Source organism: Moschus berezovskii, chromosome 17 (genome assembly GCF_049115385.1).
Source record: "Moschus berezovskii isolate FMDL1 chromosome 17, NW_MosBer_1.0, whole genome shotgun sequence".
In the NCBI taxonomy this organism is placed as follows: Eukaryota; Metazoa; Chordata; class Mammalia; order Artiodactyla; family Moschidae; genus Moschus; species Moschus berezovskii.
In genome coordinates, this window is record NC_142476.1 from 6,488,197 (window position 1) to 6,510,957 (window position 22,761).

Here is a 22,761-nt window from a genome sequence, read left to right on the forward strand (position 1 = left end):
GCAATGAGGGATCCTGCACCAGGCGGCGAAGGGCCTGCGTGCCACAGCTCTCACCTGGCACAGCCACATAGCTAGCTAAGTAATGATAAAAAGACTGATAATAACATAGGGAGAGGGGAGGAGAGGGTAAGATATATGGGAAGAATAAATGAAAACTCATGTTACCGTAAGTAAGGTAGATAGCCAATGGGAATTTTCTGTATGGCTCAAGAAACTCATAAAGGCGCTCTGAACCAACCTGGGGGTGGGGGTGGGGAGGGAGATGGGAGGGAGGTTCAAAGGGAGGGGATATATGTATACCTATGGCTGATTCATGTTGAGGTTTGACAGAAAACAACAAAATTCTGTAAAGCAATTATCCTTCAGTTAAAAAAATAAACAAATTAAAAAAAACTGACAGTAAAAAAAAATTAGTATTGACAAATGCGTGGGGAAAAACTCTTGTTTCCTGCCAATAGACTATGAACTGGCACCATCTTTTTGAAGGGCAATTTGACAGTAACAACATTTAATAGGGACATACCCTAGATTCTAATTCTAGAAGTGTATCCAACAGAAATACACATATGCTCAAAAACACATTTTTGTAAAGGTGATCACTGAAGAACACTGTAACCTAAACGTCTATCAGTAAGAGACTGTGGCATAAATTATGATCATTCATCCTCTGGGATTCTAGGCAGTTTTCAAAGGAGTCAGTTAATGAAGTGGAAAAGGATGATGATTTAAGTAAAATAAAATCACTGAACATTTTCTATAGTATGACCCCAATTGTATAAAAACAAACAACAGCCCTAAGTATGTGATCATATATTTAATATTATATTTATGCTTGTTCTGCAATACACAGACACTTTATTAATTCACTCCTTAAAAAAAAAAAAACCTGCCTTGTCCTGCAATACACAGAGGCTTCCCTCATAGCTCAGTCGGGAAAGAATATGCCTGCAATGCAGGAGACCTAGGTTCAGTCTCTGTGTTGGGAAGATCCCCTAGAGAAGAAAATGGCAACCCACTGCAATATTCTTGTCTGAAGAAATTCTCCATAGAAATGCTGAATTATAATGGCTCCAGTGTTACCCTCAACCATGCTCTTAAGACACTTGTGGGGACTTCCCTCAGGGTCCAATTTTGGGCTTCCCAGGTGACTCAGATGGTAAAGCATCTACCCACAATTCAGGAGGCCTGGGTTCGATTCCTGAGTCGGGAAGATCCCTTGGAGAAGAAAATGGCAACCCACTCCAGTATTCTTGCCAGGAAAATTCCATGGACGGAGGAGCCTGGTAGGCTACAGTCCAAGGGGACGCAAAGATTCAGACACAACTGAGCTATTTCACTCTCTTTCTTTCTTTGCACTACACAGAAAACTATGGATAGATACATACTGAATGATTAACAGGAGGTTGGGAAATGTAGATTAAAGGCTAGGAGCTATTGTTTTATTTTATATACATCTTGTTAAAATTTGTTACACAAGTCTAAGTTATTGTAATTAAAAATATCCGATAAAGATAGTGTTCCTTTGAAAAGAGCAGGTGGATGGATGGATGGCAGCACAAGGTCATCTGACAGGATAGTCATGTTTGTGTCTGGGGTAGGAAAGAGGCCGCCAGGGACCATGGCATGATCATGAGATTCAGAGTCAGGATTTTCATCCCACCTCCATACGCTTGTGACCTTGGGAGAGTGTCTTAACCTTGGTGAGTCTGTTCCCTTGTGGGTAAAATGGACATCTTTCATGGCTGAGGCTGATTCTGCAGGGTAGCAAGTGTGTCTTGTTCTTACAGCAAACAGAAATGACCCAGTTAGATGGTTAACCGTGGCGGGGGACAGAGACCTGATCTGTAGCGCCTGCTGCTTTCTGTGGTGTAAAGACTCCCACCATGGCTGATTTCAAGTCACCAGTGTAGATCCTGCTCCAGTACAATAGAGAAGGACCCCGAAGTTCACCTGGTCCAACCTCCCACACCTCCAGCATATTCATGGAGAGATGGAGCCAGATGTGCCCCCAAAGAGCTTCCCTCCATGAGGGGTGGATTTCCCCCAGAAGCCACAGAAAGAAGGCCCAGCTCCTCTGCTCCACGCCAGCCCTCCTGAGATTCATAGGGTGGGAGTTTTATTTGAGTCTTTTCTTCTCCAGATTCTAGCTCACCTCAGCTTCTACTCTGAGCTCCCTCACCTACTACCACCTGGTCCTTCCCCTAATGTGCCCTCAAAGTGTGCTGCCAGGCAGTTCTACCCCCCACCCCCCGGAATGGCAGGGATTTGCTGCGGGGGTTATTTACAGCAGCATGTCTTCCCCCCACTGCTCCACCACCTCCGTGTGTGTGGTTGACCCCGTTCCTCACCATGCCTTCTCACAAGACTTTCAGGATCAAGCAATTCCTGGCCAAGAAACAAAAGCAGAAGTTATCTGAATATCCCATTCACCCAATGGATTCACATGACAGTTGGTAATAAGATCAGGTACAACTCCAAGAAGAGACCTTGGAGAAGAACCCAGCTGGGTCTGTAAGGAATCCCATGTGAGAGGGTCCCATGTTGATCTGGTATAAAGGTCACTGCTGTTTATCATACGTAGCTGAAAACATCACCACTATCTGGACAACGGGGCACGTTCTACTGGGAAAAAATGTTTTTTCTCTTCGTTTCTGTGTTATGCATTGGTAGGGTGGTTCAGTGCTCTTGCCTGGAAAATCCCATGGAATTGAGGAGCCTGGTGGGCTGCAGTCCATGGGATCACTAAAAGTCTGGCACAACTGAGCGACTTCACTTTCATGCATTGGAGAAGGAAATGGCAACCCACTCCAGCATTCTTGCCTGGAGAATCCCAGGGACAGAGGAACCTAGTAGGCTGCTGTCTGTGGAGTCACACAGAGCCGGACATGACTGAAGTGACTTAGCAGCAGCAGCAGGGTGGTTCAGTAGTAAATGTGTGAGTCCTTCTATTTGAAAAATAAAATAAAACAGCCTTGTCCTTGGCTCCAGGATAACTAGCAGTAGGAGGGTGACCAGACTGCATCCGTGGTGGCAGAAGGTGGCCTGTGGGTAGACACTGGCTGAGCTCACCAGGGAAGCATGTGCTGAAGGCTCTTCCCATATCCTCCGGGTTCTGCCCTTGGCTGGGCTTTGGCAGTGGCTGTCCTTTTAAGCCTCCTCCCTCCCAACCCAGCTGACTCAGATGCTTTAAACCAGTGCATCCTCCTAGAGGCCAGACTGAGTCATCACCCTCCACTGTTAAATAACAAAGAAAAGCAGGTTTGGAAAGCAGGGCCCCTGTTCAGCCAGCCCAGGCCCACACAGAGCAGAGTCTGCCGGAAACTATTCTCTTGCCTGGCAGGACTTGGCCTTGCCCATCTGCTAAAGCTACGGATTTTTCATTGCCCAGAGAGTAAGAATGACAGAGCTATACCTCCCCACGCAACCCACCCCACCCCCTCCACACAAGTTTTTTAAAGCCAATCTCCTAAGAACTCTTGGACCTACTCTGCTTTTACCCGCCCACTTTCCTTCTCTCTCTGCCCTTCTGGCCCCAACCAGGACCCAGAAACAAGCTTCTGCCTCCTTGGTGTTGGGCGAGGGGTCATTGCTGCCGACAAGGAGGAGGGATGAGAGGCAGCGAGCAGGGGCAGACGGGCATTCGGAAGCTGGCAAAGCCTGCCCCCGCCTCCTGTCCTGTGGCAGTGCCTCCCCGCTCTGCTCCCACGCCTTGGCAAATCACAGAGGTATCCACCCTAACACATAAATGGGGTTTACAATCTTGGGAGCAAGTTTGTCTTTGAAAAGAGGCTATTAAGAGAACACGAGTCTTTATTGCCTCTCAGGAAGGCTTGCAAGTCCACCTCACCCACCCAAATCCTAGCAGGCTTAGACCTGCTCCCCCGGGGAAGTGTACCCGCAGTCTTGTTTCAGGAGGCTCAGCATTCCTGTTCTTTAAGTTCTTTGGGGGTATTAGTCTTATCTCCCCAAGTAGACTGTCAGTGCCTAGAGGGCAGGACAATGCCTCACACCTTTCAATCCCTCTAAAGAGGCTGACCCATGCCAAGAATATTGAGTCTTCAATAAATAGTCATCTATCCATCCATCCATCTTTCAGGATATGTACTGCTTGCCTATCACACATCAGTACGATGGAGGTCAAAGATATAGATCAATCACTATCTCCACGGCACTTTGTGGTAGGGAATTGATCAGCCAGTCCAAAGCATTTATTTTTATTAACATACAATGTGTAGCAATTATACGACATTTTGCAGCTAACAAAACGCCATCACAGCCCAGCGGGCTCCAGAGTTGGGAACAACTAGCTTGCGAGACTAAGCTCTGAGTCTGTTCAACTCTGTTCATTGACTCCCCGAGCCCTGCAGAGCTATGCTGGGGAATATTTACGATTTAGAACAAGAGGGACACTTTCCTACTCCAGCAGGTTCCTGTTCCCCCACGAGACCCTTGGGTTGACCCGGTTCCATCCCAGAAGGTGCCCTGTCCGTGTGATGGGTGCTGAAGGATCCAGCCCCGCCCGGCTCTCTCTCTGCCCTCCTCTGACTGTGTGGCCAGCCGCACCATCCTGCCCCCTGCCTGCGGCCATGCAGAGTCCCAAGCAGGCCCCAGCTCCCTGGGCTGGGCAAGGAGTCCTTTCTGCCTTGGCTTGCTGCCACCCCCTTGGAGCTGCTCAGGCGTGGAGGGGTCTCTGGGCTGGATCTATGCTCCGCAGCTGCCAGATTCGAACCCTCCCTGTCCTCCACTCCTCCCCACACCCACAAACCCAAATACCTCTGGGGTTGCTGGAACAGACAAGAACCAGGAAAAGCTTCCAGAGCCTTTTCAGCCTCCGATGGCAGGTGGGGGGTTCTCTCTGAGTCTGCGGGACTCCTCTTAGAACAGCAGTCTCAGCTAGATCAGAGGAAAAAGGCTTTGGGAGCAAACTTGTTGAGGCCAAGTCACTTCCTTCTGAGTTTTCCTCCTTTCTCTTTATGCACAAACTTGGGAAAGTTGCAAAAGAGGCTGGGCCGGTGTGACCTCAGCTGTGTGGGTGGAGTGGGTGGGGAGGATGGAAAGCTGGGCTTCCCAGAAGACTGGATCTGAGAACTGAGTTTACAGAGACTCTGGGCCCTGAGGCAGGGCGGGCGGGGTGGATGGCAGGGATGAGGCAGGAGAGGCATGAGGGTCTGAGTCTGTGACTCAGAGGGTCTGTTACCATAAAAAGCCTCTGGCTGTTTTTAGGAACTTCTGCATCTGCTGCTGGAAGCCAGCCAGTAAAGCTGCCCTTCTGTTGGTTGAATTGTCAGACTCACATGTGTCCTGCCGTCAGCCTGCTGGGGAGAGGCTCTGGTCCCCACACCTTGCCCTCACTCTTACGCTGCACACGCACACCACATCAATACCTCCCTCCTCACCACCCCCCACCCCCGACACACACACTCACAGAACAAGCCTCGTGAGATGGGAGGCAAGCCCTGACATCTCCCTAGGCTTCTCGGGTAAGAGCATGTGACCCAACCTGAAGTTCTTAGGAACCTGCAGTGAGTTAAAATGTTAGTGTTCCCTAAAGCTCAACTTCTCTGTACACCAGTGCCAAATCAAATCCCAGAGACAGACTTTGGGGTGAAGCAGAAAAGGATAGCTTTATTACCTTGCCAGGTAAAGGGGGACCACAGCGGGCTAATGTCCTCAAAATTGTGTGTCCCAACCTAAGAAGACAGTGAGCGGTTTTATAGTAATTGTCCAAAGAAGGTGTGATCAGCTCGTGGACATTCTTGGATAAGGTAAGTAGAAGTCATCCTTCAGGTCCAACTGGTCTGAGGTCTGCATGCCTGTGGGCAGCATACCATTGATAATCCTTAACTTCTTTCACCTGGAGGGGGTTTCAGTACCTGCAGAATAGCTTAAAGATAGTGTTGTGTTGATGGGGAAACAGGACCTTGCCCCAAGGCTGGTCTGCATTGCTTCTCCCTTGTCTTGCATCCCCTCCCTTCCCTAACTAACAACTCCTTGAAACTGCCCATTGGCTCTCAGAGAAGGTCACAGAGGCTGAATGAAGGCTTTTTCCTATGATCAAAGAAATGAAGGACACAGAAAGATTCTGTGCCCTTGAAGCCATCAGGTGTCATTTCCACAGCCTCCGAAGAGCTTGTGCCACAGTCCTTTATGTCCCAGTGCAGAGAAGAGTTCAGTGGCAGCAAAATGACAGATAAGAAGTTATTTATTAGAATAGGATGCAGGTGAGGCTTACAGGTGGCAGGTGAGAAATGCCGCACCTGAGAACTTAGTGTACTACAGTTTTATAATTAAAGGAAAAGTAGGAGCAGGAGACAGAGAAGGCAATGGCAAGCCACTCCAGTACTCTTGCCTAGAAAATCCCATGGATGGAGGAGCCTGCTAGGCTGCAGTCCGTGGGGTCGCTAAGGGTCGGACACGACTGAGCGACTTCACTTTCACTTTTCACTTTCACACATTGGAGAAGGAAATGGCAACCCACTCCAGTGTTCTTGCCTGGAGAATCCCAGGGATGGGGGAGCCTGGTGGGCTTCCACCTATGGGGTCACACAGAGTCGGACACGACTGAAGTGACTTAGCAGGAGCAGGAGAAGAACTTCTTTGACTTTCTTGAGTAGACATCATGTTTCCATCACCAACTCCTCCAGGTTGAGTCGGGGAGTTTTTCATCCCTACGCGCTCAAGCTAGGTCCACACTTACTGTTTTTTATGTGTGCAGAGAGCATGTCCTAGGGATCATTAACGTACTGAGCTCACTGGGCAGTGCATGGGTCTCATGCCACCATTGTTTCATTGTTTGGGGGGTGTCACGTGTTTCTGTTGCATGGTTTTGTTGCTAAGCAAGCCTGCTTGGTTTTGTGGTTAAGCAAACCTGCTTTCTTGAGTAATCATTAACTTATAGGGGTATCCCATAGTTTTAACTGACAACTCCCTAGTGGGGTTAACCGTTCAATCATCTACTTTGTTGACTCTCTCCCTCTCACCCTAGAGCCCCACAGGGTCCTGCTCAGAATCATCAGTGTGAGGTTCATTTGAGCTGCCTCTAACTATGCCTTGGGTAACTGTGGTTGGCAGATTAAAGGGGAATAAAGTGAGTTTCAGTTCAGTTCAGTCGCTCAGTCGTGTCCGACTCTTTGCGACCCCATGAATCACAGCACGCCAGGCCTCCCTGTCCATCACCAACTCCCGGAGTTCACTCAAATTCATGTCCATTGAGTCGGTGATGCCATCCAGCCATCTCATTCTCTGTCGTCCCCTTCTCCTCCTGCTCCCAATCCTTCCCAGCATCAGAGTCTTTTCCAATGAGTCAACTCGTTGCACGAGGTGGCCAAAGTATTGGAGTTTCAGCTTTAGCGGGCCAAAGTATTGGAGTTTCAGCTTTAGCATCAGTCCTTCCAATGAACACCCAGGATTGATCTCCTTTAGAATGAACTGGTTGGATCTCCTTGCAGTCCAAGGGACTCTCAAGAGTCTTCTCCAGCACCACAGTTCAAAAGCATCAATTCTTCGGCGATCAGCTTTCTTCACAGTCCAACTCTCACATCCATGCATGACCACTGGAAAAATGATAGCCTTGACTAGACAGACCTTTGTTGGCAAAGTAATGTCTCTGCTTTTTAATATACTATCTAGGTTGGTCATAACTTTACTTCCAAGGAGTAAGCGTCCTTTAATTTCATGGCTGCACATCAGCATCCGCAGTGATTTTGGAGCCCAAAAAATAAAGTCTGACACTGTTTCCACTGTTTCCCCATCTATTTGCCATGAAGTGATGGGACCAGATGCCATGATCTTTGTTTTCTGAATGTTGAGCTTCAAGCCAACTTTTTCACTCTCCTCTTTCACTTTCACCAAGAGGGTTTTGAGTTCCTCTTCACTTTCTGCCATAAGGGTGGTGTCATCTGCATATCTGAGGTGATTGCTATTTCTCCCGGCAATCTTGATTCCAGTGAGTTTAGACACTTGCAAATGAGGTGAGTCACCAGATCCCAAGGAACCCCTCTAAGGCTTATAATAGATTTATACACTGGGGATGTATGTGCCTCCCATCCCCGTATTCCTCCTGAGCTGGGATTTTTCCCTCATGAGGTCCATGCTTTCTTTAATAATCCTCACTGTTAGGGAGCTCTTCTTTCAGTCTGAGTCTCCAATACAGCTTCATCGCTGCTTGCTGTCTAGGTCTGTTTGGTCAGCTAGACTATACCTTTCTTAAGCGTGGACTTAATATCCTCTAACCCACCCTTGGCCACAGATACAGGGCCTGGAAAGGAGTGTTTGATGGAACAAAAGCTCTAGTTGAAACTCATTTCTTTGTTTCACTGGCAAACATGCCTGGAGGGAAGGTGCAGTGATTTCCATGAAGTGTAATACTTGAACAGCTACATTAAAGTTGGAAAAATTCCAGGGCAAATTCTTCTTGGTCTACTTGAACTGAAAGGGTGTATCAGTTCACCCTCAGGACAACCAAATTGGTTGTCAAATTAGTTTCTGACAGCCAATTTGCTTTTAAATGGGTGCCCTTGGGAATCCCCCACCCCCCTATTCTTCTCCTTTTCTGAGACCTGGTTTTAAATGACACATGTGTGTTGGGGGAGGGGACAGACAGGTATCTGTAAAGTTATAGAAGTACTTTTGAGCCTCTTTAGAGAGCATGTAGAAGTGATCACGGGCCCCCTGGCTGCTGTGGGTGCTTGTGAGTAGGGGAAGTGGACTGTTCTCAGCTGGTTTTGAACGTGAGACTGAAACTTAAACTTTCAGGAGATGATTGCAGAACTGCCCTTAACGCCTTGGGAAGCCAAGTCACCAAGCACCTTTGGGCTCTAGTCTCTGCTTCCTCTGTCCACATGGATCAAAAGTCAGCAGCTTCCCCTCTCTCCCCCTGGCACAGGCTCCACTGGAAAATGGCATTCAGCCTCTGCTCTGTGGGGGAAGCCCTGACTATATGTTCATTGAATTTCCTTCCTTTCTTTCTCTTGCACACATTCATTCTACAGTCAGACCCTTCGTGGGGACACAAAATGAATACTTGCATTTTATCAGTGGGAATAAGACATGGTGCAAATAATGGTATAAGAAACACAGCTAAAGGGTTGTGGAGATTTAAAGGATGTCAAACAGAAAAGCTTTGTGGAGAGGATGGATTTTCATTGGAGGATGCATAGCCTTGGGAACATGTGCAGATGTGTGGTATGTGGCCAGGGTTCTCTATGAGAAGTGGTCTTGGAGGGTGGGGGGAACGGCGTGGGCCCTGGGTGGCAGGGAGAGTGATGCTGAAAGCTCAGCTTCTCTGCACACTGGTGCTGAATGGAGTCTCAGAGTCAGAGTTTCGGGTGAAATAGCAAAGGACAGCTTTATTCCTTTGCCTGGCAAAGGGTGACACAGCAGACGCCCGCCTTGGAAAGCTAAGTGTCCCCCACAGGAGGACTTGATGAGAAGCTTTGTAACAATACTTCCCAAGAGTGGGCTTGCTGACGAGATGAGGGTGTATGCTGCTGCTGCTACGTCGCTTCAGTTGTGTCCGACCCTGTGTGACCCCATAGACGGCAGCCCACCAGGCTCCCCCATCCCTGGGATTCTCCAGGCAAGAATACTGGAATGGGTTGCCATTTCCTTCTCCAATGAATGCATGAAAGTGAAAAGTGAAAGTTAAGTCGCTCAGTCGTATCCGACTCTTTGCGACCCCATGGACCACAGCTTTCCAGGGTCCTCCCTCCATGGGATTTTCCAGGCAAGAGAGGGTGTGTGCAGAGTCTCCTAATCCTCTGGGCCCTTTAATCTTTGCCTCAGGTGGGTCTTGGTGGCTCCTCCCTTGATTAGCAACTGTTCACATCTGCCCTTTAGACCTCAAGGAAGGTCACGGAGGCTGGAGTCTTGCCTATAAGAAATGAGGGGGAAAGGGCCTCACAGGAGCCCCACAGGGCCCCCCTTGGTTTCAAGAGGAGAGGCTGATCTGTTTGGCAGAAGAAAGATGGCACAAAAAAGGTGCCTGTCAGGGCTGACCATTTCACAGGCGCACCCCACAGGGCTGAGACGCCAACCTGGATTTTTGTGGCACTGGGTCTAATATCTCAGGGCTACATAGTGTCAACACTTGTTGAAAAGGAGTCCTTCTGGGGACTGTGCTCCTCTGGTGAACAGGGAAGAAAGAATCTTGGGAGTAAAACTACAAAGCTGAGGAAATGGAGGTGGCCCTGTTTGGTCCAGGGTAGAAGACACAGGAGTGGAGGGAGGAGGTGAGATGGAGGCCAGGCCTGGGTTTGAGGTGAGCCGTGAGGAGCTGCTGGGAAGCCGGAGCAGGGGCAAAATGTGGTTAGAGCCGGGCTTCCGAAATGTGTCTGGGAGGAGGAGAGACCCGGTCAGATCGTTGGGATGCTCTGGAGATAGTCCTGGTGAAAGGCAGTGACTGGGGCACAAGGGAACAAGTGGCTGAAGTGATCTTGTGACAGACACGCCGGGGCTGTCATGGAGTTAAGCCGTGGCCTGGCGCCATCACCCACCCGGCAGACGCCGTGGCAGCGCGTGTGGCTGCGTGCCCCTACTCGGTGGGGAGTGAGACGCTGCCTGCCCTCCCTTCTGGCACTGGGAGGTCGCTTACGAATGCTGACTGGACCTGAGGACTGCTCAGGGGTTGGAGGGGGTGTGAGGGGCCGGGGAGCGGCTGGCTCTGTAGACGAGGCCGCAGCCTGGGGGCTCAGGGTGTGATGCTGCTCACCTTGGGGGGAGACAATGAGATTGGCGGCGGGTACAGGGGCTCCTGTCAGCGGGACGTCTTCCTGACCCCAGTTAGGCTCCGTGAGGTCAGACTGTACGTGTCTGGTGCATGCTTCTGTGCCTAGGCCACAGTGACAGTGCCCGGCACTTGCTCTGGGCTAGGCCTGCCTCGTCCCCGCTCCCCATCTTGTTTCTGGCCAGAGCAGTACTGGGGAGGGCTCCTGCCGGTTCCCTGGTCTCAGACCTGTGAACACAACCACCTGGGTCAAGGAGCCTGCAGGCAGGGTGCTGACCGAGGACAGGGTGCTGGGCCTCCTCCCAGGCTGGGGGGATAGCAGGAGCCCTGGGTCCCAGGAGTTTCCTAGAGAGGCCGGAATTACAAGTCGGACATGTAGGGACCAAATCCCCCAAGAAAGGCTCTGAGCAACAGATCCAGGAGAAGAAAGATGCCGGCAGATAGGAGTCCTAACTCACTCACGGCCCTCACACCATCCTGCCAATGGTCCATTCTGAGCTCACCTCCTTGTATCTATTCCCCTTCTCTGTCTTTCTCACTTCCCTTTTCTGCTTTCTTGCTTCCTTGGAATGGAACTTCCCAATAAAAAGTTAAATATAAGCTTCTGACTCAGGCATTTCAAAAAAATTTCCCCTTAGGGAAACAGGCCTAAGGTAGGGCTCCATAAATATTTGCTGGGCAAATGAAAGAATTGTATGCCCAGACTAGTGCAGGATGAGAAACAAAGATACAGGAGCTAATTTGAAAAAGTCACAGGTTTAGAGATTGTCTGTCGACTCGGGGGCTGTCTCCATAGGCCACGCCCAGCAGAGACGCCCCATCCCAGAGTGGTGGAAATGGGACAGAGAAAAGAGGCTGAGGCAGAAGGCAAGACACACTCACATTTAAGAAGCAGGAGAAAAGAAGGGATCCTAGCAAGAGGCCTGGTGAGGCAGAGACGGCCAGTGTTCATTCAATACTGGTTGTGGCTGCCAGGCCACAGCTCTCTGCCAGTTCCCAGCTGCTGTAGACAGGTGTAGCCGTGGACCACATTTTAGCTGATGGACAGAAGGATGAACAAGGCAGAGCGCCTGCTCCTGCAGAGCTCAAGTCCAATAAGTCTAGAGAAGTGTCCCGCTGGTACCTGGGCCTCTTTCAAACCTGGCCTGGGAAGACTTCCTAGCAGAGCTGCTGCACTCTCTCCCTGTCCACAGGGTAGCAGAATAACTCTGAGGTCCAAGGGTGGCGGGAACCACAAGCACACGGAGTCAGGTTTTGAAACATTGTCTTTTCACCTGGCCTCTCCATGAGTGAGGAATACACTTCGATTGGGTTAAGTCACTTGACTGGGGGGTTCTCCGTTAAAGAAGCTAGCGTTATGTCACAACCTAGCAAGTGTGGAAAAGACGAGGGCAGATGCTGAAGCTGAGGAGTGGAACACACTATGGTCCTGAGGCCTGGCCTTGTGGCTCTCAACCCTGATGTCTTCCACACTCCCCAGGTTTGTGTGGATGTTGGCTGAGTTCTCACACACCTCCTCTCATAAGCACGAGTTCTTTTAAGAGCTCCCTAGCCAAAGTCACTGAGCCGTGCTCCCGAGGACACTGATGTCCACGCAGGGCAGTCATCCCAGCCTCTCTTCCATGGTGATACGCACGTGCCAGAGCTCTTTAGCTGAGAACAGTAGACACAGCAGGAAGGACAGAGCAGAGAAGCCCTGGCGACCTCATCACTGAGGACTCAGGAGCTGCCATGCATGACTCAGTGCCAGGCGCCCCTCCCCTCTGTGGGGTCCCACTCAAGATTCCCAGGTGAGAGCCTCTGACAGGGGTGACTTGAGGCCTGTGTTCTTCCTATCGTGTCGGTGGTGATGAAGGGAACCCTGGGCCCCCCAGGAGAGGCTATAGGACTTGAATAGGTGGAGGACGATGCCTCAAAGGAAGTGATGCCTCCTCTCCCCCCAGAAACAATAGCGGGTTCCCTGGAATCCTCTTGGCAGGATCTTATCTCCATTAAGGAGAAGGCAGGAGGAAGGTGTTTGGATTCCTTGGGGGAGTCAGCAACCACTAATCTTTCAGCAGCTTATACATTTTTATTTTAATAAGAAAACATTGTTAGGGAGACTGGCAAGAATGGATCTTTCATCCTTACCTTTGACATATCCTGAACTGCTAGTTACCCGAGCCGGGGAGGAGCATGAATCAGAAGCCGTGGGTGAGGAGCTGCGAGACATGCATCCTATTTTTATCTCTATTTTTGACAAATCATGTCACTGTTTTATACTCCAATTTCCCCACTAACAAAGCGAGGTAAGAAAACCTCCTCTGCCTAATTTACAGAATTTTTGTGAGGGAAAAAAGAGAAAGAAAAGAAAAGAAGAACAAAACACCAAAAACCCCTATGAGGACTTTAGGGGTCCTTCTAAGAGCAGTTAGTTATCAGAGCATTTGCTCTGGCTTGAATTTTGTTCTCCTGAAAGATAGGTCAGAGTCTGAAGCCCTATATCTCAGAATGAACCTATTTGGAAATAGGATTGTTGAAAGTGCAATTAAAATTGAGGTGAGGTCATTCTAGAGTAGGGTGGGCCCTTCATCTGATATGACTGGTGTCCTTATAAGAAGGAAGAGACAGAGACACACGGGAATAGAATCAGGTGATGAGGGAAGCAGACCCTGGAGCAACACAGCCGCAAGCCTAGGACGGCGAGGGTTCCAGCCGCCACCGCAAGCTGGCTCAGGTGAGCAAGGATTCCTCCCTGTGATTCCAAGGAGGAGTGTGGCCTTGCTGACACCACCCCTCTTGGTTTCTAGCCTCCAGAACTGTGAGGCAATAGATCCCTGTGCCTCAGGCCACTCACTTTGTGGTGCCTGGCTGTGGCAGCCCTAGGAAATGAATGCAGCATCCTTCCCAGGACGCGGTGAAGCTTGGCCAAAGCTCTTGGCCCGTCCTTGAGAGGTGGTGACCTAGTATCAGACATGGAACAGGGTCCTGGATTTCAGAGGTGAAGGTCACAAGGAGCCAAAGTCAGTTGTGGAAAACCCAAAGCACCTATTCGGGCTAAGTAGGTTTACACAGGCAGCAGGAGTTGAGTCCACATTGACCGAAAGCATCACTTCTGCCTCGAAGGGCGAGTGCTCAGAACAGAACCGGGTGAGGGCAGTCTCGAGACAGCGCGCTTTCACTTCCTAAGATGTGACTGAAGCATCACCTCCACACTCAGCTCTGCCACTCAGGCTCCTGGAACCACAGGTACCAGGCGGGCACACCAGCGTAGCTGCCCGCGTAGAAATCATCCTTGAGGAGAAAGACTGGGGGGGTGTTCTCTAAACGTTGGCTCCCGTCTCCACAGAGCTTGTGTTGTTAACCCCTTTATTATGCTAAGTGACGGAGAAGGCAATGGCAAGCCACTCTAGTACTATTGCCTGGAAAATCCCATGGATGGAGGAGCCTGGTGGGCTGCAGTCCGTGGGGTCGCTAAGGGTCGGACACGACTGAGGGACTTCACTTTCACTTTTCACTTTCACACATTGGAGAAGGAAATGGCAACCTACTCCAGTGTTCTTGCCTGGAGAATCCCAAGGACCGGGGAGTCTGGTGGGCTGCCGTCTTGGGGTCACACAGAGTCAGACACGACTGAAGTGACTTAGCAGCAGCAGCATGCTAAGTGAAGTGAAAGGCGCTGAGTTGTGTCCCACTCTTTGCAAATTCTCCAGGCCAGAATACTGGAGTGGGTAATCTTTCGCTTTTCCACGTGATCTTCCTAACCCAGGAATCGAACCCAGGTCTCCTGCATTGAAAGCAGATTCTTTACCAGCTGAGCCACAAGGGAAGCCCAAGAATACCAGAGTGGATAGTCTATCCCTTATCCAGCAGATCTTCCCGACCCAGGAATCGAACCGGGGTCTCCTGTATTGCAGGAGGATTCTTTACCAACTGAGCTATCAGGGAAGCCTACAGTGAAGTCATTCAGTGGTGTCTGACTCTTTGCAACCCTGTGGATTGTAGCCTGCCAGGCTCCTCCGTCCACGGAATTTCCCAGGCAAGAAATTGCTTACGCTGCTTTTGGTTTATTTGGATCAGATTATTCTCAATTCACTCTGAAAGCAAAAATTTTGTTAAATATAAATATATATATATATAGGCAAAAATGATGAAAAACAAAACCAAAAAAGTGTGTGCATATATGTGTAACCATGAACTTTTTTGGTGTGTGCGTACCTGTATGCTAAGTTACTTTGCTCATGTCTGACTCTGCCACAGTATGGACTGTCGTCTGCCAGGCTCCTCTGTTGATGGGATTCTCCGGGCAAGAGTAATGGGGTGGGTTGCCATGCCCTCCTCCAGGGGATCGTCCTGACCCAAGGACTGAACCCTCGTCTCTTACGTCTCTTGCATTGGCAGGCAGGTTCTTTACCATTAGCACCACCTGGGAAGTCCAGATACTAATGTATGTCTTTCAAATCTAAGTGGTATAAAGTGAACTTTTGAAAAGCAGGGGATACCTGTGTTAGAAGGGTTTATGGATAAATTTTTGATGTGATGATTTATAATATAATGCTAAGAATTTGCTTCAAAATAATCCAGGTATGTGGGGCTGGGGAGAGGAGTGGCTGGTGGTACAAGATAAAACAGGCCTGGCCCTGTGTGGCTGTGTCGTAAAAATTGAGTTGGGGTGCACAGGGATTTATTGTATTGTGATCTCCACTTAGGCACATGTTTGGAGATTTCCATCATAAGACAAAAAGCAGTAAAGCATTAAAAGTTTCCCACATCCCTTAGGATTGTGCTTGTGGTCATGGGTCCCACATCTCCTAGGACCTCAGAGTTATTCTACTATCCTGTGGACAGGGAGAGAGCGCAGCAGCTCTGGTAAGAAGTCTTCCCAGGCCAGATTTCCACCATTAGCAAAAAGCAATAAAAAGTATGGGCATACAGCTTAGTTCTTGCATCATGGAGGTGGAGTTGGTGTGTGTGTGGGTATGGATGAAGTGTGTGTGAGTGTGTGTTGGTGTGTATGTTCTCACAGTTTCACTCTAATTTGGTTGCAGCTCTGGAACACCTGCATTCTATTGAGAATGACTTTTTGACAGCTGTGAGGAATACCTAGCTGAATTTCCAAGGGGGCAGGCACAGATACAAGGCCTCTGCTTGGGGGACCGCTGGGGCCAGCCCCACATGGGCATTCCCTTGGGCAAAGACAGAGAAAAAGCATCTAAGGAAGTATCCAGAAGGACCCAGCTGGAGGTTGGATGTCAGAATCTTGAAAGCCACTGACTCAAAGCTTCATTCCAGCCATGAATTTCTGGAGCTGGAAAGAAGGATGTAAATACAGGGGAAGAAGGAGTAGTGCTGACTAGAGGCTGTGCTGTGTGGTGTTGGCAGCTGTGAAGCTGCTTCACAGCTGTGGCTGGTGCATTCTGAGGCGGGTGACGGATAAGTCCCAAGGTGAACAGGTTCTCCCGGTGCTCAGATACTGCAAAACAGAGAAACAGGCTGGGCCCTGCCCAGGCAGGAGACAAAAGACTGCAGCTTCCTTATTCTTGAAGTTAAGGAGACCTCCAGACTACATACAGGCAGAAAAGCTCTCTGGAGGTCAAAAAGGGAGGAGGCGCCACCCCACAGGAAGTGATATCAGCTACCCATGGGCCTCTTCGCTAGAATCCATCTTGGCCAAGATATATGCGTGCACACATAGGAGGACCCTAAAATACACCAAATACGGACTCAGAACCAGGCAGAGCAAGATGACTGGCCAAAGGAAAGCCAGAAGAAACGTCCCGTAAACGTGCTTCGAACTGCCATGAGAGTTTGACTCTCTCTGAGCCCGTCCATGTGTCTATCCACACAGACTTTTTTTCCTCCTAATAAACATTTTACTTGCTTTACTACTTCCCATCTCTATGTGGAAATTCGCTCCTACACAGCTGATGGGCCAGGGCCTTGCCACTGGCGACTGGTCCCTGGTGGTCTAACGGCCAAGACTCAGTGCTCGCACAGCCTTGGCCTGACTACAATCTCTGGCTGGGAACGGAAACCCTGCTTCATCTGCTGCAGGCTGGGGCAACCCGAGACCTATCCATGTTCACTCAATCAAGTGTTTGCACAGTTTCGTATATGTAGGTCTCAGCTTCTAAGTTTTGATAATCGTTCATGTTATAACAGTTTTGATATTATATACAGTTATAAAACAGTTATAACAGTTTTGATAATTGTTCATGTTATACACCCCCATTTTACAACTGGGAAAACTCAAACCTTATTGCATGGCTGGAACAGCAAAAGGTTTGCGTTGGAAGATCTTGGCTTGAATTCTGGTTTCTTTATTTTCCAGCAAAGCTCAACTTAATTTGTTAAAGTAGAGGTATTGCTCTGTAAGTGAGTCACCACTGCTATTCTCTTGTTGATTTTCTGGGAAGAATCATTTGAGTGGCTTCTTCTGGCTTTAAGGCAAGTAGGCATCCATTTTTCCATGAGAAGAGTGTGACCTCCTCGAACCTGCTTTTTGATTTGGTGAAAATTTGAGGTCTAATAAGTAGGAGTTGTCGTTTCAACAACCATTTGAAATTTGAGGTTGCCAATGAGGGTTTGGGAAAATTCACTGAGGGCTTCAAGAATCTTCCGGAGAAGCAGGAGATAAAGATGCAGATTTATGACAGCATCCTTGATGGACTGAGGTGGCTGTGATTGGAAACTGCTGGCATAAAAGGACAACGGCACCATAATGGTCCAGGGAAGGTGTGTGGGTGAGCGGGGACTCATACAGGGTGGCCACGAGAGAGTGTGGGGCACTGCATGGGGAAGGGTAGGCTGATGAACTGAGCGCAGTTGAAATGTCTAGTTTCCCCTCAGCGTGGTGTTCACAGTGACAGCTCCCGAATTCCTTTGTTGGAGGAGCTTAGCGGGCTTGACACGGAGATGTGTTTTAAAGCCAAACGTTCATTTTCATTTGCTCTGCCTGTTTATACCTGATGGCTTTGAGAAGGGGTTAAAGGAGGTCAGTGTGGGGGTAGGCAAAGCCCCTCATTCACACCTCACTGCTTCCAGCCTGGTGCAGCGACCCTGATGCCACATGTAACTCTTGAGCAAAGCCAGTGTATTAGAGTGTGTTGCCAAAGAAATGGGGGTCACAGATTTCCAAAACTCCTGGCAGTTCCCTTTTTACCTCACTCTCCAAATCTACCAGTCTCCTGGAACAAGCATTTTCTTGTTTAAGGAGAATGTTAGCTTGAATGTTAGAAGAGATATAACCTTATTCTGTATCCCCACCCCTACCCCAGCAGCTCATATCTTGAATCACTTAACTGTCTGAGTCTCTGTTCCCTCATCTATAAAATGGGATGAAAGGATCCTGGTCTGACTTGGTGGTTGAGGGATTAAACTTTGTCAGCTGAAAAGTCCCCCCTAACAATGTCAGGAAACCTCATTAAATGGCTTGTGCAAGGTTGGCTGCCGCTTCACTACAGAACAGCAAATTAGAGGCAGCCCCGCGGCCTTCCCACCCCGGGCAGCTGGGCCCCTGGCAGAGGGAATGCCTGCAAACTGGGTCTGATGGGAGAGGGTATCCTGAGGGCTGGTGACTGTTTGAAAAGGGGAAGTGGCAGGAGGGTGAGGATGGCCTGTGACTTGCAGAATAGGGAAGTAGTTCTCACCAGCAGAGTGTAGGCAGTTGGTTGGAGGGCGTAGGGGACTCTGGATGGTAAAGGTGACTTCCGGTAAGGCATGGATGTTGACGTACTCTGCAGTGTACGACAACACAGCGCCGAGGACCCGCTCAGATGCGTCTCCATTCTCACTCTCCTATTGCCAGCCCCTCCCCACCGCAGGCAGGCACTCACTTCTCCATGCTGGGCACTGCCCTCATGGCCTGTGCAGCTGCTTGCTACTGTCCGAGGGGCCTGTCATGATAGAGGTCCCTGGGTCCCCAGTGACCTGGTAGCCCACGCAGCCAAACATCTTGGTACCTTCCGCCAGGATTCTGAGGGCAAAGGAAGCATCATCAGCCACTCCTTCCCCTTGCTTCTCTTGTCTCCTCCTAAGCTTCCCTGGCCCCCAGCAACTCTCATTCCCTGCGGATTCTCTAATCCATTGAAGCACATGAATAAATTCCATTTTGGTCTCTCTCACTACATGAGGGTTTCTCAATTATTATTATTATTATTATTTTTGGCTGAGATCTATAGCATTCTGGAAATACATTTACTTTTCAACCTAGGACACACACACACATGCACGCACAATAAAAATTTCATGAAACATACTTAGGATGTTCATATCACTCCAATATCTTCATTTCAATGACGGCACCCATTCCAGTAAAAAAATGTAGGTCATGACCCTGGGACAATGGATAAATCGTTTCCGTTTGAAAAACCCTCAGTAGACAGTAAACACTGGAGCCTTTTTGGCTTTTGTGTCTCTGTGCCAAGCACATGCCTGTTCTCTCTCAGGAACTTATCCCCAGCTGAACTGAACCTTGAATTATGCTTCTTTGAATTCCTGCCTTGTCTGGAATAGTGCCACTTGTGTGGCAGGAATCTACCCCCACTTCTCTCGGTTGTTCCGTGCCTCTGAGGGTGTGTGTGTGTATGAAAGTTCGGTCGATGCCACCCCCTCCATGAAGCCCTTGAGGAGTTCTTCCGAGAGAAGCAGACTTGCCCTCTCCTTCGGGTCGCTTTGCGGCCATCCTTCCACTCTGCACAGCAGCAGTTTGTGCGTGAGTTTCATCTTCTGCTCTGCTTTACGAAGGCAAAATCCAAGTCCAGCTTATTTCTGCACCCCCAGGGCACTGAGCCCCTGTCTTACACGTTCATTTATGTTGAGTGAGTAGTTGGCTGAGTGTTGGTATTTCCTGTCTCTTGAGTTAAAGATGCACCACACGTATAGGGAAGGAGCTGAGAGTTGGGACCGTGTGCCTGCTGTCCTGTCCTGCACCTCTGCTCACATCTCCTCACCTCTAGCCTCACACAACCAGCTTCTGAAATCCTCCCCAGTGACCAGTAGTTTCATTCAAGTCAACTCAGTTCATCAAATTTGAGTTTTGCCTGCTCTGTGTTCTTCCCTTATACGGTAACCACTCTGTGGAGGACACTTATGTGTCCACTACAATCTGCCAGTAGCCTTGCTTGGTCGTGTTGTCATTTAGTCGCTAAGTCATGTCCAACTCTTTGCAACCCCATGTACTATAGCCCACCAGGTAACTCTGTCCGTGGGATTTCCCAGGCAAAGTGGGTTGCCATTTCCTTCTCCAGGAGATCTTCCCGACCCAGGGATCGAACCTGAGTCTCCTCCATTGACAGGTGGATTCTTTACTACTGAGCCACCTGGGAAGCCCTTGCTTGGTGACTAGGACCCAATTTAGGTTCCCAGACAAGAGTGGTCATAGCCTCTGAAAATCAGCTCACTCCCTGAAACACCTCCATGTCACCACATGGAAAGGAGGGCAGATTGTTGAGGAAGGGCCTCTGGAAAACCTGAGGGCTGAGCCTCAGCCAGACCTCTGCTTCTTGGTTTGGTCACTCACAGCAAGTACCGAGACAGGCAGAAATGTCAGCCTGTCCTTTGAGACAACGGCTTCTAACAGCTGTAAGTTGACAAGTTACAACTGACAGCTGTAAGCTGATTAGCCTGAACCTTTGAGGGCAAAAAAAAAGAAAAAGGAACAGCTCTGCTCAGTGATTTGTGAATATCCTCCTGTTTCTCTGATAGATGCGTTCAGTTCAGTTCAGTTCAGTCGCTCAGTCATGTCCGACTCTCCGCGACCCCATGAATCACAGCACGCCAGGCCTCCCTGTCCAACACCAATTCCCGGAGTACACTCAGACTCATGCCCACAGAGTCGGTGATGCCATCCAGCCATCTCATTCTCTGTCATCCCCTTCTCCTCCCGCCCCCAACCTTTCCCAGCATCAGAGTCTTTTCCAGTGAGTCAACTCGTCACATGAGGTGGCCAAAGTATTGCAGCTTCAGCTTTAGCATCAGTCCCTCCAATGAACATCCAGGATTGATCTCCCTTAGAATGGACTGGTTGGATCTCCTTGCAGTATAAGGGACTCTCAAGAGTCTTCTCCAACACCACACTTCAAAAGCATCGATTCTTCGGCGATCAGCTTTCTTCACAGTCCAACTCTCACATCCATACATGACCACGGGAAAAACCATTGCCTTGACTAGACGGACCTTGGTTGGCAAAGTAATGTCTCTGCTTTTTAATATATTATCAAGGTTGGTCATAACTTTCCTTCCAAGGAGCAAGCGCCTTTTAATTTCATGGCTGCAATCAGCATCTGCAGTGATTTTGGAGCCCAAAAAAATAAAGTCTGACACTGTTTCCACTGTTTTTCCATCTATTTCCCATGAAGTGATGGGACCAGATGCCATGATCTTTGTTTTCTGAGTGTTGAGCTTCAAGCCAGCCTTTTCACTCTCCTCTTTCCCTTTCATCAAGAGGCTTTTGAGTTCCTCTTCACTTTCTGCCATAAGGGTAGTGTCATCTGCATATCTGAGGTTATTGATATTTCTCCCAGCAATCTTGATTCCAGCTTGTGCTTCTTCCAGCCCAGCGTTCCTCATGATGTACTCTGCATATAAGTTAAATAAGCAAGGTGACAGTATACAACCTTGACGTACACCTTTCCCTATTTGGAACCAGTCTGTTGTTCCATGTCCAGTTCTAACTGTTGCTTCCTGACCTGCATACAGGTTTCTCAAGAGGCAGGTCAGGTGGTCTGGGATTCCCATCTCTTTCAGAATGTTCCACAGTTTATTGTGATCCACACAGTCAAAGGCTTTGGCATAGTCAATGAAGCAGAAATAGATGTTTTTCTGAAACTCTCTTGCTTTCTCCATGATCCAGCGGATGTTGGCAATTTGATCTCTGGTGCCTCTGCCTTTTCTAAAACCTGCTTGAACATCTGGGAGTTCACGGTTTACATACTGCTGAAGCCTGGCTTGGAGAATTTTGAGCATGACTTTACTAGCGTGTGAGATGAGTGCAATTGTGCGGTAGTTTGAGCATTCTTTGGCATTGCCTTTCTTTGGGATTGGAATGAAGACTGACCTCTTCCAGTCCTGTGGCCACTGCTGAGTTTTCCAAATCTGCTGGCATATTGAGTGCAGCACTTTCACAGCATCATCTTTCAAGACTTGAAATAGCTCAACTGGAATTCCATCACCACCACTAGCTTTGTTAGGCCCACTTGACTTCACATTCCAAGATGTCTGGCTCTAGGTCAGTGATCACGTTATCGTGACTATCTTGGTCGTGAAGATCTTTTTTGTACAGTTCTTCTGTGTATTCCTGCCACCTCTTCTTAATATCTTCTGCTTCTGTTAGGTCCATACCATTTCTGTCCTTTATCGAGCCCATCTTTGCATGAAATGTTCCCTTGGAATCTCTAATTTTCTTGAAGAGGTCTCTTGTTTTTCCTATTCTGTTGTTTTCCTCTATTTCTTTGCATTGATCACTGAGGAAGGCTTTCTTATCTCTCCTTGCTATTCTTTGGAACTCTGCATTCAGATGCTTATATCTTTCCTTTTCTCCTTTGGTTTTCGCCTCTCTTCTTTTCACAGCTATTTGTAAGGCCTCCTCAGACAGCCATTTCGCTCTTTTGCATTTCTTTTCCATGGGGATGGTCTTGGTCCCTGTCTCCTGTACAATGTCACGAACCTCCGTCCAGAGTTCATCAGGCACTCTATCAATCAGATGCGTAGGAAGGTGAAAAATGGAAACTCAGGTCTGGTCATGCCAAACTCATGTAGGATCAAGGGCAGCGCCATCCCAGGATGTGCCTTCGCCATGTGTCATGTTGCGTGCCCCCAGTACCACTTTGCTCCTGGGGTGTGCCTTCGCCATGTGATGTGTGGCGTGCCCCAATTCCACTTTGCTCCAGATATCTCCCCGCTCTTGCAGTGGTGCCTGGAGTGTCCACATTACTCACTCCTTTGTGTTAGGCAAAAATGCCATTTGAAATCAGCACGACTCATTGGAGCCTGAACATTTATTAATATTGTGTCTATTTTTCAGAATATGGTCCACCACCTAGCAGGATCCTGGGGAAATA

At 48.9% G+C, this 22,761-nt stretch overlaps 1 protein-coding gene and 1 pseudogene across 2 annotated transcripts in view; one reads left to right on the plus strand and one right to left on the minus strand.

Moving 5' to 3' along the window:
* Nucleotides 1-4,980, minus strand: part of RAB7B (RAB7B, member RAS oncogene family) — a 30,474-nt gene extending 25,494 nt beyond the window's left edge. The window contains exons 1-2 of one of the 2 annotated variants that reach the window (XM_055420009.2): nucleotides 4,774-4,980; nucleotides 2,349-2,385 (exon numbers count right to left, since the gene is read on the minus strand). The gene's annotated coding sequence lies outside the window, so the exon portion shown is untranslated. The remainder of the gene's footprint in view (nucleotides 1-2,348; nucleotides 2,386-4,773) is intronic. The other variant, XM_055420008.2, reaches the window with a different exon arrangement.
* LOC148775044 (large ribosomal subunit protein eL39-like) lies at nucleotides 2,350-2,515 on the plus strand (annotated as a pseudogene).
* Nucleotides 4,981-22,761: the final 17,781 nt, after the last annotated feature.